The sequence below is a fragment of the Chiloscyllium plagiosum genome, chromosome 1 (assembly GCF_004010195.1).
Source record: "Chiloscyllium plagiosum isolate BGI_BamShark_2017 chromosome 1, ASM401019v2, whole genome shotgun sequence".
In the NCBI taxonomy this organism is placed as follows: Eukaryota; Metazoa; Chordata; class Chondrichthyes; order Orectolobiformes; family Hemiscylliidae; genus Chiloscyllium; species Chiloscyllium plagiosum.
In genome coordinates, this window is record NC_057710.1 from 135,726,745 (window position 1) to 135,746,070 (window position 19,326).

Here is a 19,326-nt window from a genome sequence, read left to right on the forward strand (position 1 = left end):
CTGCAAAATTAAAAAGTTTTGGTTTAAAAAACGAATAGCTTTCTTTTAAAGTTTGCATTAAAACAGCAACCTCTCCTTGTTAGAGGTGTGAACTTTATGACACCACTTAAGACTGAGATCAAAGATAATTTTAACATTTTATGAGACACGGTATATGAACTCTCCAAAGCAGCATGACATTCATGAGAGCAAAGACAAAGAGACGAGTACACCTTCCAGCTTAGTTTTCATCAGCACTGACGCAGACAGTTTTGTGGATTGAGAGAGCTTTGCCATTCAAACCCTTGGGGATGATTAATACAACGCCAATTTACTGAAGTGCTCCAAAAAATCAACATGCGCTTTTTATGAGGTGCCTTTGGACATACCACAAACTATTGAGACCCAGAAACGAACCAAAAGCCCGCTTGCAGGTTTGTCTACCTCAGCTTTGGTCAGATCGCAAGTGTTTGTATCGTACACACACACACATAACATCGAAGTCAGTAACACATTAAAATGGCAGACAGACCGAAGCTTTAGTTTCAACAGTTCAAAGTTTGTGAGCAGAGTTAATAAAAAAAAGGCAAAACCCGGCACTAATTCCACTGGAAAACAAAAGGATGAAAAAAAAACAAGATGGATGAAATAAAAGTTTGAAGAGAAATCTGGGAAGTTTAGAATATCGTTTCTATTTTTGGCGCCACGTCGCCTAAACCAGTTTACGTCGAGATCAGAAACGTGTGCGTTCAAGTCGAACGGAGCTCGCTGTGGGGCTTTTGACTTTTTAAGGCTTTGGGTGTAAGTAAATTCAATTACGTTTCCCAAATTATGTCTATCACGAGCGATTTGGAAGGTTTTCTGAACAGCCTATGTGATTCAGGCAAGGTTTTCCTGCCAATGGCTGTCCTTCCTTGGGTAAGAGAAATGTAAAATCCTTTGGAAGTATGTCGGGGGAGATCGCCAGGCGTTTCTGGTTTGAACGCGCTAACAATGCGGGCATCTTCCAGATCATTCTGAAGCGAACGAACTGTTTCCCGGTTACTTCTGTGAGCATAATCGATAAACGTGTTGATTATAACAATCACAGAATAACATAAGTCGATTTTTACTAAACGACGATTTCAAATAGATCCCCCTTTTTTGTCCAAACCCTACACAAGTTGAAAATAGCATTCTCTTCACATATCTCTGTTCTATTTATCTCGTTGATCCCATCCTGCAATTCGTACCCGTTTGGTCAGGTTTCAAATTGGAAGAATGCAGAGCGCGCTAATTTGGCCTTTCCCCCCTTTTCTGCTGCTATCCAGTCGATTTGCACAGCTTGTTACTTCGCCATTCTCTCTTGTTCGGTTATTCAGGTTTGGGATCTGCCGGTAACTGAGGGCCGACGCTGAAACGCCAGTTGGAGATCTCAGTGGGGAACGAACAATGGTGTCTGGCTTTTCGGGACATCCAATACACATCCCAATCCACATCAAGCCGAGCTGTGTCTGACTGAGCACACTGCCGTCAATCTGCTGCTCACAGCACTCAGCAAACGAGACTCAGAGACTTTACTGGCAGAAGTTGTGTCCTCGATCTGGATTCTTTTTACCTTTGATCCGACTCCTTTCCATCGACGATTTTGAGGTAGTGCGAGGAAAGCCGTCGGTTGTGGTTCGTTTTAATTTAGTTTCTGCGGGAAAAATGCTTTTGGTTTAGTATTAGCTGTAGGAACATAACAATTCGTTCACCTGTAGGTAAATATTCGAGAACGGGAGTACCGTGCTTTGCTCTCTGCACCAGTCTGGATAGCCGGTAGGGTCAAATTTATTTTGTGTATATGTGCGTGTGTGTGTTTGTTGACTATTGCAACGGTTCATTTGTTTAATGAAATGCAGGACACCGCGTGGCGTATAAAATGTTACATCTTCCTGGAAAAGCCGAAGGAGAAAGAGGGCTCGGTTTTGTACGAGTAGGCCTTTTATGTAACCTTCCAGGAGTGACTGTTTGACTCCTTGTGTCATCGTAGCCACTGCATCAATTCTAGCACAGCGTTCAACACATCAGTTCTTTTGCTAATAGTGTTCCAAAAAAAAATCCAGAACAATTCGAGACGCCTGTGGATTTCTATCGATTCTGATCATCAAACAAGGTGTGAGCGTGGTCCAAGACCCGTCCGCCAGCTTTGTTTTGATTTGATCTAATTAATAAGAATAAAGATTTGGAGGTTTATTTTAGTGGGATTGGGGTAGTTATCAATATTTTTAAAAAGGGTTAACCTTGTTCTTGGCTCTCAACCAGTGAGCAGCCTCTCCCCTAACTCCACCACCACCCCCCCCCCCTCCCCACCACCACACCGCAGGCCACTGAGAAATTTGCCAATATTATTTAATTAGGAAAATGTGATTAAACCGGTTTCATTTCAGGATGCGCTTACTGCAATTCAAGGAAACGGGACTATGTTAGGCAACCGCTTGCTCCGAGGTGAAACAAAACCTCTCCCCTAATCTGGTCGACAGCCGGACCAACTGCAAAAATGCAGAACAGTCGAAAAAACTGAAAGCGTCGGAATACAATCGCCTATTCCATTAGAACTCTTTACAACGGTGAGGATGAGAACAGGTCAAACAGACACACATAGTGGCTCAGCAAAAGGACACGCTGGGCAGACTCAGAAATCCTTTTGTAGAGGTACGCATATATTCTTGTGATCGATACCAGCAATATATAGATATTCCTCGAGGACTGATTCTGCCATTCGATTTTGAATTGATAGAAACACGTTGAGCGATTTGCGAGGTATAATTAAATTCTTTGCGGCCTCTGTGGTTTAATTCTGCTTTAAGTGCTTTAGTTTCTGTGAGGGGACCCAAACCCTGGCTTTTGATGACTGCAAAAGTGACCTTATGGTCGGCATGCTCAGGAGTTGGGTGTCCCCTCTGAAGAACTATCGGCCACTACACGTGTCTCTGTCTGATTGGGACTTCGGGGGTCTCTCCACTCGGATGCGGCAATGTTGGTGGCGGCCGTGTTCGCGGCTCACCTTTGCGCCAGGACCACTTGAGCATCTCTTGCTTATTGATTGTCTGCCTCGCAATTTAAAGAAAAAAGCTGCTGTAGGTTAAGATGTTGCAGATTGCTAATTACAGTGGGCCGAACCAGAGTAAGCTCTTGCTGGGGGGAGGTTTCGATAAACTTTCGGCAAGTGGTTCTACTCCTGGGTGCTTTAACGTCACGGCTCCTCATTTGGTATTCACAAGCATATGCTTACCCGCTGTTTGCAGAAATAAGCGAGCGATATTCCTCCTGGTGTTCTTGCCTTTGTTAACACATCTGTGTGTTTGTATTGCAGGGCCCCGTCAGTTATGGAGCGAATGTACCGTTGATACAGTAATACCCTTGATGTTGCCAGCTCGCAAACAGTACTTATGCAGTTTATATTAATGCCACAGTCAGATAAATATTTACAGCCTGCGGTTTGTATTTCTTTTTTTTATAAATAAATCGATTTAAAAGAGCTCGGGCAGCGTGGAGCCTGAACACTTTCGCTTTGAAATGCACGACAGTATTAGAAATTTTGAAGAAGACTGGAGATAGGGTTCTATTTAAAAGAGAATGGCACCGATTTCACTTTCGAGATCGTGGTCTGGTCAAATTTGAATAAATGCAATTGTTTTCTGAAATTATTGAAGCTTTTTCATTTAAAAAATGGCGGTCCTTTATCAGATCGAAGCAATATTTTTTTTCCCCCAGAGGTTCTTACATATTTTAGGAAGCTTGGGACAGGCAAAGTGAACCCAAAGAAGATCGTTTTTGGTTTTTTTTATATCAAGTGTTTGTAGATAGCCGAGGAATCGAGGCCTGACTGAGTCCCATTCCCTCTAAACCAGTATACCGTCATTATTCTTGGTGGTAACGTGGTTTTGGAAAGAATTGCATCCTCACTTGCTTCTTTGCCTTTATGTAACCGACATTCGGACAGACACTGCCCTGTGAGTGATTTGACCTCTCTTTAAACCGGTCGGTGGCTCTCATTGTGAAGGGACTGTTGGCTGTTTATTAGTATTAGCGGAGATCCCAGTCCGAACCGCAAAGTCGACGAGTACCGCTGTTACTTGAGGTTACAATTTGTAACCTTTAGTGAAAGAAACAAGGAGTCGGGTTACACACTCCAGCCTCAGTGCTTGAGGTCGCTGAAGCTGTCGAACGTTTGTCCGCGTAGTCTGTGAACTGGGGCCTTCTCTATACACTGCCATCCAGTAATACAGAGCAACAAATTCCTGATCGGAAAACGGAGCGTGTGTAAAATTGCCGTTATACACAACTGCTGCATGCACTGAATGAGAACTGTAATTCTGATAAGATTGCCAGTTTAGCAAATCATCTTCACAGGAAATGTAAAAGTCCGAAGAGGAAATAGGGTGACAGTTTATAGTCGCTGTGTTCTGCTTGAACCCACTGGCTCAGGTTATATCAAATGATCGTAATATTGGATAATGGAGTCAGATGACAGATAAGGGCGAGCTTTCATTGTGGAAGGGTCAACAATCCACCCTTTTGTTGTGCAGTGATATATTGTAAACAAATACATTCTGGGCAAGAATAAAACATTTCAGAAGTGGCTTCTTTTCTCGCTGTCTATTCTAACATGAAAAAAGATTGTTGTATTATGATTTACGAAAGCGTAACCACTAATTGTGTGTGTGTTTTTATTGCTGTTGAGTCAGTGATATCAAAACTTTATTTTTCAGCGAAAGGATAAGGGTACATGGTACAGATGAACGTATCTCTAACCGTTGCTCTTAACACACAAATTGCGCTTTGGAACATGCTTAAATGGGTTTTGCCGTAATGTTCGGACAAGTATTTCGTGAATGAGCGAGTTTACAGAATAAATTAAACACGTCTTGCTCTATTTTGTCCGCCTGACTCTTCAATACGCGCAACATAATCGGCTGGCGGCCCATATATATCAGTGCCCAACCTAACTTTTGCGGAAACCGAAAGATCTCAGCATCCAGATATTAGCAGGAGGACCTACACAATTAATAAAACACAACTTCGAAATGGACAATCAATAATTTTAATTGCTAAGAACTGATTGGGCTTATAGTACAAGTGACACCAAAAATGATTATCACAACAGAGCTACTAATGATTTTTGAGCAATTTTGTCCTTTTCAGTAACCTTTCCATTTCTAGCTGTGTTATTGTAGCTTCTTATGAGGTTCAATTATTCCTAATATAGATCAATTAGCGAATGCTCATGGATGTCTTAAAAGGATGTAGTTGGTACACAATTGAAAAATCCTCCTTTTCAAGAAAATAATGATATTAAAGTGCCTGGAAAGTATGCTGTTTTCAGTTTTCATTTGGTGACTTTGGTTAAGACTGGAACCCCATGATGGACAATATTCAGATCTCCACAATTTGTGAAATTGAAGATCTTCCTTTTCCTGTCTTTTCCATTCTCACCGAAAATGTTAACGAATTGGTGTTAACAGTCTGAGTGAACATTGACTAAAGTCGAAACTTCCATCAAAACGCTAAGGATATCTTCTGAGTCTTTGTACGTTGAAATGCTCTCGCGAGTGTTATCAATGTTTGCAATGTTTGGTGTACAGCAAATCTTTGCAGAATGTGGCAAGTTGTTGCAAGATTGATGTAATTGTTCTTGAACTGAGTCATAATGTTACTGTATAAATTTTAAGTTTTCGTTTCATAAATATAACACTTTATGACCCCTTTAATAACTTTTTTTGCAAAATATTTGTAGATAATTATGTGTACAATACATTGGTGCTAAATAATTGATGCATTTCAAGACTGCCTGTATGTATTATTTCCATAATATAAATCTACAGAAAAACATTCCAGTGGAAAGATATTCCATATTATTTATTGTCAGTAATGATAAATTAGAACATCGAATCAATTCGTATCAATTATTGCCTGCTTGTAGCCAAATAAAGTTTGTTCCAATGGTTTGTAGAAAAACAAGAATGGGTACTTGAATCTTGTGCAATTTTCTTGCTAAACTCTAAAGATTAATGATTCTCAACACTTTATCCCATGAGTATTTGTTTTGCAGTAGATCCTATAAAGATTTAAGTTCTGCATTTGCTACCCTGTGATTAATGAGATGCTAGCTTTACATTATAAGATCATATACAGAACCACATGGTCACAGAGACAATACATCGAGTGCCTTGTTGTTACTTACAGACATACAGTGGTATCAAAGTTCTTTTTCTCCAGCATCCAAAGACTTCTGCCAGCATGAACATCAAGTTCATAACCAATGGTGATTTTACATTGAATTGATATTCTAGATTTTCTCAGCCTATAATGGAATCACATTTTATAATGCAAATAGACTATTGGAATGTAATTTGAACTCTACATTATTTGGCACACAATCTCCGTTCCCTCTTTTATAGCTTTCATATTGTTATGTGTCCAAAGTCCCTTACACTTCAGGTATATTGTAAGAAAACTAACTTCAGGTATATTGTAAGAAAACTAAACAGCTCTGAAGAAATATCATGTAAAGCACTGTGTTTTTATCTTCACAGATGTAGCCAGACTTGCTGAGTATTTCCAACAGTTTCTATATGTATTGTAGATCAACCGGCATCCACATTATTTAGCTTTTATTTATTTAAGTTATATTGTATATAGAAGGGCACATGATTCTGAATCTAACCAAACTGTAATCTGTAGTTTTTCTAAATTAAAATAAATGGAATTACTATAGGATCTAGGTGGCCAAAACAAAAATAACAATTATAGACTGAGATTGCTGAATGACAGCAGGATCTTCTTTCTTTTATCTATTATATCTCATAGTATTTGTTCCCATACAACAGGCAATGTCAGTGCAGGACTGCCAATTCATTGCAATGAATTTTCCCTATACAATCTAATGACCAGATTAAAGGTTTGAATTCCATGATGGTGTCAAAGAAGCAATCCTATCAGCTAGATGTGGAATAGGTTGTACAAGGGTCAATTTAGATAGTATTATGTAATGCACTAAATCTACTATATAATTTACTTAGGTATGTTCACTTTTAGTGGAGCGATTGGTTTATATTGTTGGCTTTCAACAACATGATTTTAATATGTGTATAAATGTGTGTGCACATGGATGCGTGATAAATGCCTACTTAAGTGCAGTGCTGATATGGCAGATGTAAGCATGCAAAATCAAATGTTGAATTAATGTATCCCAGCCACAGATTAGATATTTTGTAAAATAATGGATAGCAGGCTGTTCAGAATTAATGTGGGTATAAAGTCAGCAATAATTTAGACAAATCTGTTACTAATGATAAACTAATTTTTCTCTAACTTTGTCCGGGTATGAAATTGAAGTTAAAATTGCCAAATTTATGCCATCCAAACAAGATTTTAAGAAATTGTGTTTGTTTTCATAGTTGTTCATCCCTGGAGTTGTGAAAACCCAGCCTATCTGTAAGTCATTCATACTTTTCATTTCTGTAACTCACCTCGTGCAACAAATAAAATCACATTAATTGATCAGTCTTAACCTTTCATTGTTTTTGTAACAAATTATTTTTTATCCATACTTCTTTCTCTTTGTAAAGTTTCAGTATTGATGATATGTACATCTCAAGCTAAATAGTACTTTTTCTGTTTCATTCTTTTTCAGGCTTAGGGCAGCCAGGAAAATATTAGAAAAGGATTATACGACTCTAAAGCAAAAACATAAACAACCCTTATTCATTCATTTTGTCTCTTTTTCCTTGACAATTTCAGTTTATATGTCCATTCTATGACCCCAAAGTGAATCCCCACAGAGTCTTTATTTTCAGTGTGATTACAAATTACTAATATTTGAAGGCTATTTGACTGCAGAAAGCATCATCACTAAGCCAAATCCTGTCTTCAACTGACATTTGTTTCTCCACAGGGACCAATGGGTACTAAACATAGCTGGTGATCTAGGATGACTATCTTTTTCATTTGGACTGGTCTAATTTTCTCAACTGCCACTCTACTGAATCTAGTGAAGACAAGATTCAAAATCAGACACTTGAGATTCATACCTTTCAGTTTCACACATACATTACTTAATTGACCTTCTAATGTGTGTATCCATTGGTCTGCAGTCATATTTAGTGCTGTACTTTATTTGCATATTGAGAACATATTTCAAAGGATATTTTCAATGAAGTGAGTGATTATAGCAGTTTTGAGATTAGTGAAAATCATTCACTCAGTTTATTGTTGGTAGTATAGATATGCTTCGATGGAGATGATAATTAATCCTTGCTTGTAACAGGATATTGGAGGAGTGTGGCACACAATACAAATATTGTTTCTGTTAGTTATTAAGGTCTGGACATTGCCCCAGAATAAAGACATAATATTTTGCATATTGCTCCTGTATTTACTCTAGAACATGATAGTAAGTTTGCAAAAGGTGTACATAATTTCTAAATGATTTCCTATTTGTTAAATTCAATGTCATTCAGCATATAGAACATTGAAAGTTACAGCACAGTACAGGCCCTTTGGCCCTCGATGTTGTGCCGGCCTGTGAAAATAATCTGAAGCCCATCTAACCTATACCGTTCCATTATTATCCATATGAATGTCCAATGCCCTTAATGTCGGCAAGTGTATTACTGTTCAGGCAGGCTGTTCCATACTCTTACTACTCAGAGTGAAGAAACTACCTCTAATGTCTGTCCTAAATCTATCACCCCTCCATTTAAAGCTAAGTTCCCTCATGCTAGCCATCACCATCCGAGGGAAAAGGTTCTCACTGTCCCCCCATCTAACCTTCTGATTACCTTATACATCTTGATTAAGTCACCTCTCAACCTTCTCTCCAATGAAAACAGCCTCAGTACCCTCAGCCTTTCCTCATAAGACATTCCTTCCTTGCCAGGCAACTTCCTAGTAATTCTACTCCGAGCCCTTTCCAAATCTTCCACATCCTTCCTATCATGCTGTGACCAGAACTGCATGCAATGGTCCAGGTGCAGCCTTACCAGTGTCTTGTACAGCTGAAGCATGACCTCGTGGCTCCGAAACTCAATCCCTCTACCAATAAATGTCAACACACCATATGCCTTCTTATCAACCCTATCAACCTGGGTGGCAACTTTCAGGAATTTGTGCACCAGGGCACCAAGATCTCTCTGTTCATCTACATGCCAAGAATTTTACCATTAGCCTAGTAGTCTGCATTCCTGTTATTTCTTCTGAAGTGAACTACCTCACACTTTTCCGCATTATACTCCATTTGCCACTTCTCAGCCCAGCTCTGTATCTTATCTATGTCCCTCTGTAACCCACAACATGCTTCGGCACAATTCATAACTCTGCCTACCTTAGTGTTATCTGCAAATTTACTAACCCATCTTTCTACACCCTCATCCAGATCACTTATAAAAATGACAAACAGCAGTGGCCCCAAAACAGATCCTTGCAGCACACCACTGGTAACTGAGCTCTAGGATGAACATTTCCCATCAACCACCACCCTCTGTCTTCTTTCAGCTAGCCAATTTCTGATCTAGGGTTCACTTGTGTCTACAAATTTCCATCAACAACATTTATAGGCAAGTGTTCAGTAAAATTGTACAACGCTCGCATGCAAATGTGTTGGATGCATCAACCTATTTAAAACATAATTGTTTGTCACTAAAATAGAGGACAGAGAAATGCCATATCAATACATAAGACATTAATCTGGCAACATAAAAAAGCAATAATTCTGGGTTTGCGCTAAAACAGAATTTCATAAGATTTTCATTAAATAACGAAGATGGTGCTACAGGCATATGACTAGTGAAGGTGAGACCTTTTATCAGTAGTTAAATAATAGAGAAGTCAAATTTAATCAAATGTTCAAGTTATGATTTGGCTTTCAATTTTCCTTTCAATACTCACTCTGAAAAGAAAGAAGGAGCAAAATAGAGTCATAGAGATGTACAGCACAGAAACAGACCCTTTGGTCCAACCATCCATGCCAACCAGATATCCCAACCCAATCTAATCCCACCTGCCAGCACCCAGCCCATTTCCATCCAAAGCCTTCCTAATCGTATACCCATCCAAATGCCTTTTAAATGTTGCAATTCTACTAGCCTCCACCACTTCCTCTGGCAGCTCATTTCATACATGTACCACCCTCTGCGTGAAAATGTTGCCCCTTAGGTCTCTATTATATCTTTCCCCTCTCACCTCTACAGCCTATGCCCTCTAGTTCTGGACTCCCCGCTCCAGGGAAAATACTTTGACTATTCATGACACTCATGATTTTGTAAACCTCTATAAGGTCACCCCTCAGCCTCCGACACTCCAAGGAAAGCAGCCCCAGCCTGTTCAGCCTCTCCGGAAAGCTCAAATCCTTCAACCCTGGCAACATTCTTGTAAATCTTTTCTAGTGCCTTCCATGTGCTCATTTCTATTCCTGGCTCCCTCTCCTTTCTCATCCAAATCCTTCCATATTATGAAAAGAAACATCATCAGTTTCCCTGTGTAGAATGACCTACAATGAATTCTGCCAGCCCTCCACTCTCAATGCTAGTAGTTTTCAATAGTGTCAAACTGAGTAACAGCCAACTGAACTGACATTTCCTCCTGTTAAATGATCAAACTCCATTGGTTTCTTTAACTTCTATAGCTAATGTTTCAAGTTAACCACATGCTTTTGAAGAGGGAGGTGGCATGGGACAGGGTGACACTAAGCACATGGACACACAAGATGGCTACTGAGCCATCAGTTAGCCAACTTGACACATAAGATGGCTGCCGGATCACAGCATGTAGAGAAACAGCAGAGCAGATACAGACACTGCCTGAGGCCACCAGAATGCCAGCACAATACAATTATTTACTTTAAGGCGGGTGGGGAAGAGAATACACATGAGCAACGAACACTGCCCGCTGAAGTGTCTGGATCCAACCAGCACCTCTTATAGAAATGCTAACAACTTGACTCAATACAAAATGTTAATGAACTGGGCTGTAATAATCCGCCCTTCTCAAGATGAGCAATTAGCGCCCATTACTGCAGCAATGGAATTCTGTGCAGACGTTGAAACTGACATTGTCCACCCTGAAACTGACGATGACTGTATCGAAACTATCAATGATTCTGTAACGCTTACTATATACAAACCATGTACAAAGACAATAATCTCATCACTGACCTGTTGTATCATAAACTGTATAAAAATTTCTCGACATGTGCTCCGGGTCGAGAGAAGACTCGCAGCTGACTTCTGCTCTGTTGGTGTCTTTCACTTCCCGGAGCTCCGGTATTTCCTTGTGTAATGAACTCAGTTGTTGAATCTCGACTCTGACTGAGACCGGTGATTTTCCCCACAGCACTTTGAATTCTCAAAGCATCTTATTCACCCATATGGTGGAACATTGCCTCCACACATTTTCTGATGAAGTTGCCATCCTTTTCTATCAGTTATGGTCTCATTAAATGAAATAATGATTGGTTGACATTTCATCACCAGCCTTTGCAAACTTTAACATACAAATAACCCTGGAAGAGCACAGCAATTCAGGCAGCATCCGAGGACAGGCAAAATCGACGTTTCGGGCAAAAGCCCTTCATCAGGAATAAAGGCAGAGAGCCTGAAGCGTGGAGAGATACACGCTTCAGGCTCTCTGCCTTTATTCCTGATGAAGGGCTTTTGCCCGAAACGTCGATTTTGCCTGTCCTCGGATGCTGCCTGAATTGCTGTGCTCTTCCAGCACCACTGATCCAGAATCTGGTTTCCAGCATCTGCAGTCATTGTTTTTACCCTATACAAATAACCCTGCTGTCCATTTCATCTCTCATTTCATCATCTCCAACCTCACAAACTTATATTGCTTCATGGCTCCCATTGCTGGAAGGATAAACTTATCATTTTTTGTGCATACCTCTATTCATGGCCTTATGACTTTCTTATTCTGTAATGTCCTACAATTCTACAACCTCTTTCCTCCAACTCACAGAGTTATCTAAGTTTGTTTTTGAGTGCATTCCTCCCTTCCTTCATCTCACTGTTAGAAACTGTGCCTTTAACTGTCTTAGCATCAAATTCAAGTTCATATTGAATGGCATGGGGTTGCCACATTAGTGCAATGCATATAAGTTCAATTTACAACAGAAAACAAAGTCAAGTTATTACATGTATAAGTACCATTTTGATGATGTGATCCATGTTAATTACTGACAATCAGCTTCTCTGCCACTGAAAATGAGCTTTCACAAATATTGCATATTACTTCATTGGGCTTTAATTATTGAACATTAATAAATATTTCATACTGTTGGCCTATTACTTTCAAAAGCCTTCAACTTGACTAGTAAAGGAGAGATACAACAGGCCATGAAGTTCTCCATTGTCCGATTTCTCTTGCTGTGATGTTCTCAGCCTGCACTTTCAGGCACTGACTCTGCAAAAGAATGAAAACCTGAACATGTGAGGGCAAGTTTAACTAATAATAGGTGCTCTTAGATGTCCCAATGCAGCAAACTGTGGCCCATATTTAGTATTTTAACACATTTTGCCTTTTTTTGATTTAAAGAAAGAATCATGGCTAGTAATTTCCACTTAGTCAGAGAAGACTGGGCAATGTCATTTTGGTTGTACAAATGAGGTTCTCTAGGATCATCATTGTGTCTTAATTACATAGATATGTTAGAAGAAAATTATATCTGTCTAAACTTGTCATGTAAATATGAAACTTGGAAATTTGCAATATAGAAAGACTGGGAACATCTGTTGTAAGTGATAATAGTACTTAGCGTTTCAAGGCTGAATGAGATATGGGCTTGTGATAATTATTCTCCTTTTGGCTTTTACCCAAGTTTGCAGGCTGAACCATAATCCAGGAGTAATAATATTGCTGTAGAAAGCTAAATAATCTTTCTCAACTTAAAGGTGAAAGATCATATTCTTAAAAAAAATAGATTTTGCATTCCTTCACTTTTTCTCTTATCAGCTTTGTTGCATTAATAATGAATTTACAACCAGGTTCTAACTAATTGTGGAATAACTCAGATGTACAGACAGGCATCATATAATTGCTTTCTATGGGCATCTAGATAACAGAAGGCCATGAAAGATAAATAAGCAGTCAGAGAACCCTCTCCATGGATCAAGCTTTTTCTTTGACCAGAGCAGTTGATGTGCTGGAGCACAGAAGTGGAAAGACATGAGATTATGATGGGGTTTAAATATAAGAATGGGAGTTTTGGACTTAAGGCATTGGACAAGTGGAAATTGCCATAGTACAGGCAGGGCAGAGATAATGAACAAGTGAGATCTAGTGTGTAACAGGATTTGGATTCGTGAAGAAGGGCTCATGCCCGAAACGTCAATTCTCCTGCTCCTTGGATGCTGCCTGACCTGCTGTATTTTTCCAGCATCACATTTTTCAACTCTGGTCTCCAGCATCTGCACTCCTCACTTTCTCCTTTGGATAGCAATGGGGTTTGGACTAGGCAAAGTATATATGGAGGTGGAGAATGAATGGTCAATCAGGAGAATGATGCCTTAATTCTATTTGGAGGTGATAAAGATGTCAATGAGGCCTCAAATGTTTAATGACTTGAAATAGGGAGAAAAATAAAGGTGATTCGTGCTACCAAGTGGACTTTTTGAAGGTTGGACTGTATACTTACAACTTCTGTTAGGGATCCATGAAGATAATAGGGTAACAAACTGATTTAATTGAGATAATGTTTGAGGAAGATGGAAATTGCAGGACTCCAAAATTTTTACTCTAAAAGCACATAGAATAGTAACTATTCAACGAAAATATATTTTTTCAAAAATTCTAATTTGTATTAGAAAGTACATGACGACTATTGGAAGTAATTTCCATTAATCATGCATGAGCTCTGATTAATCTTAGTGTGTCTACTAGCACAACTGAAATTCCAGTAGCTTGTGAGCACTGACTGAAAGAGTTTGTGGATTTTGTTATGTACCACTCTTCTTCTGTAGTAATAAACATAGTTGATCCAATATCGGTTCCCTGAGTCACATTTATGCTGACCTCCCTTGAAGAATGAAAACATTTTCCTTTTGTTAATTGCACTGGTGTCATTGGTGCATCATTGTGCAAATTACATCCTTATTCTGTAATAAGATAACTTAAATATAATTAATAGGCTTCTAACAATCTCTTGTGATGAATGAATGCCCATCAGATCAAGTTTCCAGCTCTTTCAGAACTCCATCTCTCCCTGGACAAACTGAGTGATGTATTGCAATTGAATCAAATTGGCTTCAAAGTCAATACAATAATATTTTTGTTCACATCTCTTTAAGCCATAAACTACAGGAACATGCCCCTTGTGCAAACATTTTGAATTTTATAATGATAAAATTACCATTTCAAAGACCATCTTTTATGTAATGCAAACAATGGCATCTATCACTTTGGTCATGGAAACCAAAGAAGTGTATTGCATTTAGTATTGGAAGCATTCCTGATACTAGCTATGCTGCACAAGCACAGAAGATGCTAATTTTGGCATTGCCCAGAAAAAAAAGATTTTTAAAGCTGTTTCTTACAAAAAGTGTAAAGTCATCAAATTTTGATTGCTATTAAACAGAGACAATGTGTCCTCACATATTTTTAATGAAATTTAAATGATGTGCTAAAATTGCATGCATGACTATTCTAATTATCAATAACTGAACTGAAACATTTGCAACGGTGTCTTGATGGAAGTTATATTTGAAATAAAATCATTGTGAGACATCTATTATGAAACAGGATACTTCAAAAGCAAAATTTGGCATTAGTCTGGATGCAAGACATGCTTGGGAGTTGCTAACAATTAATGTGTTCTCAATTTGATAATTGTAATGACAACTACATTTTCTAAAATTGCACAGTTGTCAGTAGAGTCATCTAATTAACTAAGGAGCTGGATGATACTTGGGAGTTGCAACTTGCTTGTTCTACTTCTTAGCTTGCATTTGTTGGAAAAGTCATCATGGTAACAACACACTTTCATCTTTGTCAACTGCACACTCACCTGGAAATTTTTCTTAAATTCACACATTCTTTACCTCTTATCCATTCACATTAAACTCTCTGTCTTTACCAGAGTGATCATAGCCATCTGTGTTTGAGACTTTTGATTAAATTGGGGTCCTAATTCACTTTTCTCTTGTTGATCTTGAGATCTGTTCCTTCTGAACTAACAGATTTTGGACACCCATTTGTTGCTGGCCCATTGAAAGTGTTGGGTTACTGATGATTACAAAGTACATATGAATATGTCATGAAATGTGTGTGAATCAGGTAATATAGTTTTTAGATTAGATTAGATTAGATAATTTACAGTGTGGAAACAGGCCCTTCCACACCAACCTGCCGAAGCGCAACCCACCATACATTTACACCTAACACTACAGGCAATTTAGCGTAGCCAATTCACCTGACCTGCACTTCTTTGAACTGTGGGAGGAAACCGGAGCACCCGGAGGAAACCCACGGGGAGAATGTGCAAACTCCACACAGTCAGTCGCCTGAGGTGGGAATTGAACCCAGGTCTCTGGGACTGTGAGGCAGCAGTGCTAACTGCTGTGCCACCGTGCCACCCATCATGTGTACTAACTTGGAACTTGAATGATATGAACACAACTGGGTGGAGATAGTGATGAGAAAACAGTAACATTTTGCTTGGAAATTATTATTTGTAGGAAAAGTCAACTGAAAGTTTGCTACCTGTAAAAATAGTATAAAACCTCTGTTTTGTAACAAAGATTTGTGCAATATGTCATTTTCTTAATGTGTACAGCTCCCATGCATGTTTGAATAAAGAAACCTGAGCCTCATTTGCTCTAAGAGAAAATAAGGTGTTAAATTCACTTCTTCAGTCATCCTTTCTTTGGGCAAATATTTCCAAGGAGTGTTCTCTGACATACTTTATTTCAAACAGGAAATTTGCAAAAACACTAGAGAAATGGAGGAAACAGCAAATTGTCTGGATAAGTTGTAGTGTGAGATCAGGGAACCACCCAGCAATATTGGAATATTCTAAAGTGGCAGCTGTACATCAAGAAGGATATTATTGGTTTGGATTAAATAAACTAATTTAGCAAAGGCATTTGCTTTCTTATCATGATTGAAAAAATCATGTTTCCAAGCAATTGTCAACTAATGACTGCGTCACTCTTCATGGTAAAGCACCATACAAATTTACTTGAAAGGCCCTTTAAAAAGCTACTTTAACAAAACAAAAGCAGCTTGCCAATGCTAGTAACTTTACCAAAGAGGGTCATGAGAATAATGGGATTCAAATTTACATGGGCTTTTTTACAGGCCTGAGATTTGCAACCTGCAAAGAGTCAGAAGCCAGAGGTTGTCCCTTGTGAAGAAGTTTATGCAGAAAAATATCTTGATCATAAACCCATTTGACAATAATCCAGACATGGAAAAAGAAGATGGTGGATCATTTTGGATGATTCCCTGAACAGACTGTCAAAGTTATTTTGAAAAATGCCTCATCATCAGAAGTTCCAAACGTGACCAACACGTAGCTTGCCTAATAGTGAGAAAGGCCCTTTGTGTCTGATCCATCCTACACATCAAAGGTCTTACCCTTTAGCAAGCTGCTCTTAAAGTGGCAGCAATGGGAAGGGGACAGTTATTCATCTCCTTCTGGAATGCGAAGAATGTTTAGTAAGTGACACTGAGCGGTTTTTGTCAAGTTTCATCCCAAGCAGCTCTATAAAACAGGACTTGATGCTCTAGAAGTTGTTCGAAGGGACACACTCTGAGACAAGTGTTGGAGGACCATTAACTTGATGATAGACAGTTGTTGGTCTGCCCATAGCTTACTGATCTTCCAAATCAAAGGGTTGTAAGTAACCAAGTATTGCAGACTGACACATTTCAAAGTCAGGACCATGTGATGTAGGAAGAATTAAAGCTTAGGCAAATTACTGCAAAGGTTTTAAAAGGGAAAGAACACTGTTTAATGCCTGTCAGCCATAGTATGCATAGGGATTGGAAACTGCTTGAAACCATTTGGGTAATATCATTACTGTGGAATGTAAATTTAAAACATCGTATTTAATTGTAAATTTGTTGAGGCATCTCAGAGTGCCACATCTTGTATGAAATTATATTGAACTGTTTTGCACTTTCAGTAATGTGCAATTTGAACTGTAATTCAATTATGAAATTGGGGGAAGAAAATAACATCCACAGGCCTGAGGTTCATGTCTGTAAACTGCAAGCCAAATAGACGTCTGTAGAAGCTCAAGAATTTAATGAGGGCATAGTTGAGCTGGCTGCTTCTGTTAGCATACTTCAGTGGGTTTTGGAAGAAATACATCAGGAGAAATGCTGGGAGTTGGTTCAAAGTGAGAAGGATATTAGGGAGGGAGGAAATATGGAGAAAGAGACCTAAAGCAGCCTTAAGATCTGCTGTGGAGCTAAGAGGAATGGCCCTGCTCTTCCCAGCTATAAACTCAGGCAAGTGTTTTTTGAAAATTTTATCTTTTTCATGGAGGCTTTCATTGACCTCTTTAAAGATTGATCAATACGTCACATTGAGTCATGATTATCTTTACCTTATCCTAGCCCAGAGCCAGTGATGGCAAGGCCACCTAACTTTGGGAAAAGGAATGGATTGGACATATGCTTATATAAAGCGTCCAGTGTCTGTTTCAGGCTTTATCCAGATGCCTCTTTGTATTCGTATCATTATGGTGAATAGTGTTGTTTTAGTGTCTCTGTCATCATCTGCCATATTAGACACATAGTCACTTGTTTCACATCTGCAAAGTGGGGGCATCACATGTTCACCTTTGGACAGCCCCTGATTACAGATGTTTTCTTTTGTTTTCCCAAAATGACTCAGTGCCAATTACACAAATTGCTGCATTTACTCATAGAACCCTCAAATTAAATATATTTTATGATCCTTGTGCTATGTACAGTGCAAACATCTTGCTCCCCAGCACAGCCACAATGCAAAACTCACACTGGTCCAAAGCCTGCATAAGGATACAATTCCAGAAATCCCACTCCCTCTGTAATATCTTAAACACAATTTCAGGCCCTGTGTACCAAGGAGAACTGAATTTAGGGACAGTTCCTGCTGGGGGCATATATCCACCAGGTACTGAAATGATCTTGGCTCAATTCATTTGCCACACACTCATACTGACTAGAATAATAAACCTCATTAATGTATCACTTTATTCCTCGCTTTGTTTCAGCATAGTAAACAGCTGGTAGAGTAATGTGGTAGGATAAAACCACAAATGCTTGAAACTAGTCATGAACTAATTAAGACATCTTTTTCTTAGGTTAAACCACAAAGCAGATGTGAAGAAAAGATGCTGAGGGAATACTACAACTCTGGGGGAGAAAAGAAATGGACACATGCAAAGATACAAAAATTATTCCTGTTAAATTCAGTTATTTTCTGTAAAACCAAAATAATATTGAAGTGTAGAATTAAGCATCGATTAAATATGAATTCTTTTTAATTTTTCACAGAATTTCGGAATTGTTATGATGCAGAGACCACTTGGGCCATTATATCTGCACCAGCTCTCTGCGTATTTTGGCTTACTGCCAGCTCCTGCTTTTTCCCTGTAACTCTGCGTGTTGTTTCTATTTAAATAATCATCTAATGCCCTCTCGAATGCTTCAATTGAACCTGCCTCTGCCACAGTCTCAGGCTTTGCATTCTAGATCCTATTGATTCCTTGGCAAAAAAAGGTTTTTGCTCATCTCACATTTGCTTCTTTTGTCCAATACTTTACATCTGTGTGCCCTGGTTTACAATTTGCCCAAAGGTAGGAACCAGTTTCTTTTTATCTATTCAGTCCAAACTACTCATGATTTTGAAAACTTCAATCAGGTCTCGTCCTAGCCTTGTTCTTTCCAAGGAAAACAGCTCCGGTGTCTCCAATATATCCTCATAACTGAAGTTATCTGGCAGCATGGTGTAGATTAGAGTGGTGCTGGAAAAGCACAGCAGGTCAGGCAGCATCCAAGGAGCAGGAAAATTGATGTTTCGGGCAAAAGCCCTTCATCAGGAATAGAAGCAGGGTGCCTGTAGAGTGAAGAGATAAATGAGAGGAGGGTGAGGGTGGGGAGAAAGTAGCATGGAGTACAATAGGTGAATGGGGGTGGGGATGGAGGTGATAGGTCAGAGAGGAGTTCGGGGCACAGATAGATGGTTTTGTGGGGGCGAGAGAGACTCACGTTTGGTATGTTGCCTCCCAGGTGCAAGGGTATGTGACGTCTCTGATCGTGTTTTCCGGGTCCTTAAGGGGGAGGGGGAGCAGCCAGGCGTCGTGGTCCACATTGGCACCAATGACATAGGTAGGA

At 39.2% G+C, this 19,326-nt stretch overlaps 1 long non-coding RNA gene across 4 annotated transcripts; it reads left to right on the plus strand.

Annotated features, from left to right (window-relative positions):
* Positions 1-111: 111 nt before the first annotated feature.
* Positions 112-7,491, plus strand: LOC122553628. 4 transcript variants are annotated; one of them, XR_006312777.1, is made up of 4 exons: positions 112-1,611; positions 2,391-2,655; positions 3,317-5,339; positions 5,409-7,491. It is a non-coding gene; the product is annotated as an uncharacterized LOC122553628 (long non-coding RNA). The 4 variants fall into 4 exon arrangements; XR_006312773.1 differs by having other exon boundaries at positions 129-780; positions 1,341-1,611; positions 3,317-7,491; XR_006312776.1 differs by adding an exon at positions 1,722-1,779 and having other exon boundaries at positions 130-1,611; positions 3,317-7,491.
* The last annotated feature ends 11,835 nt before the right edge of the window (positions 7,492-19,326 follow it).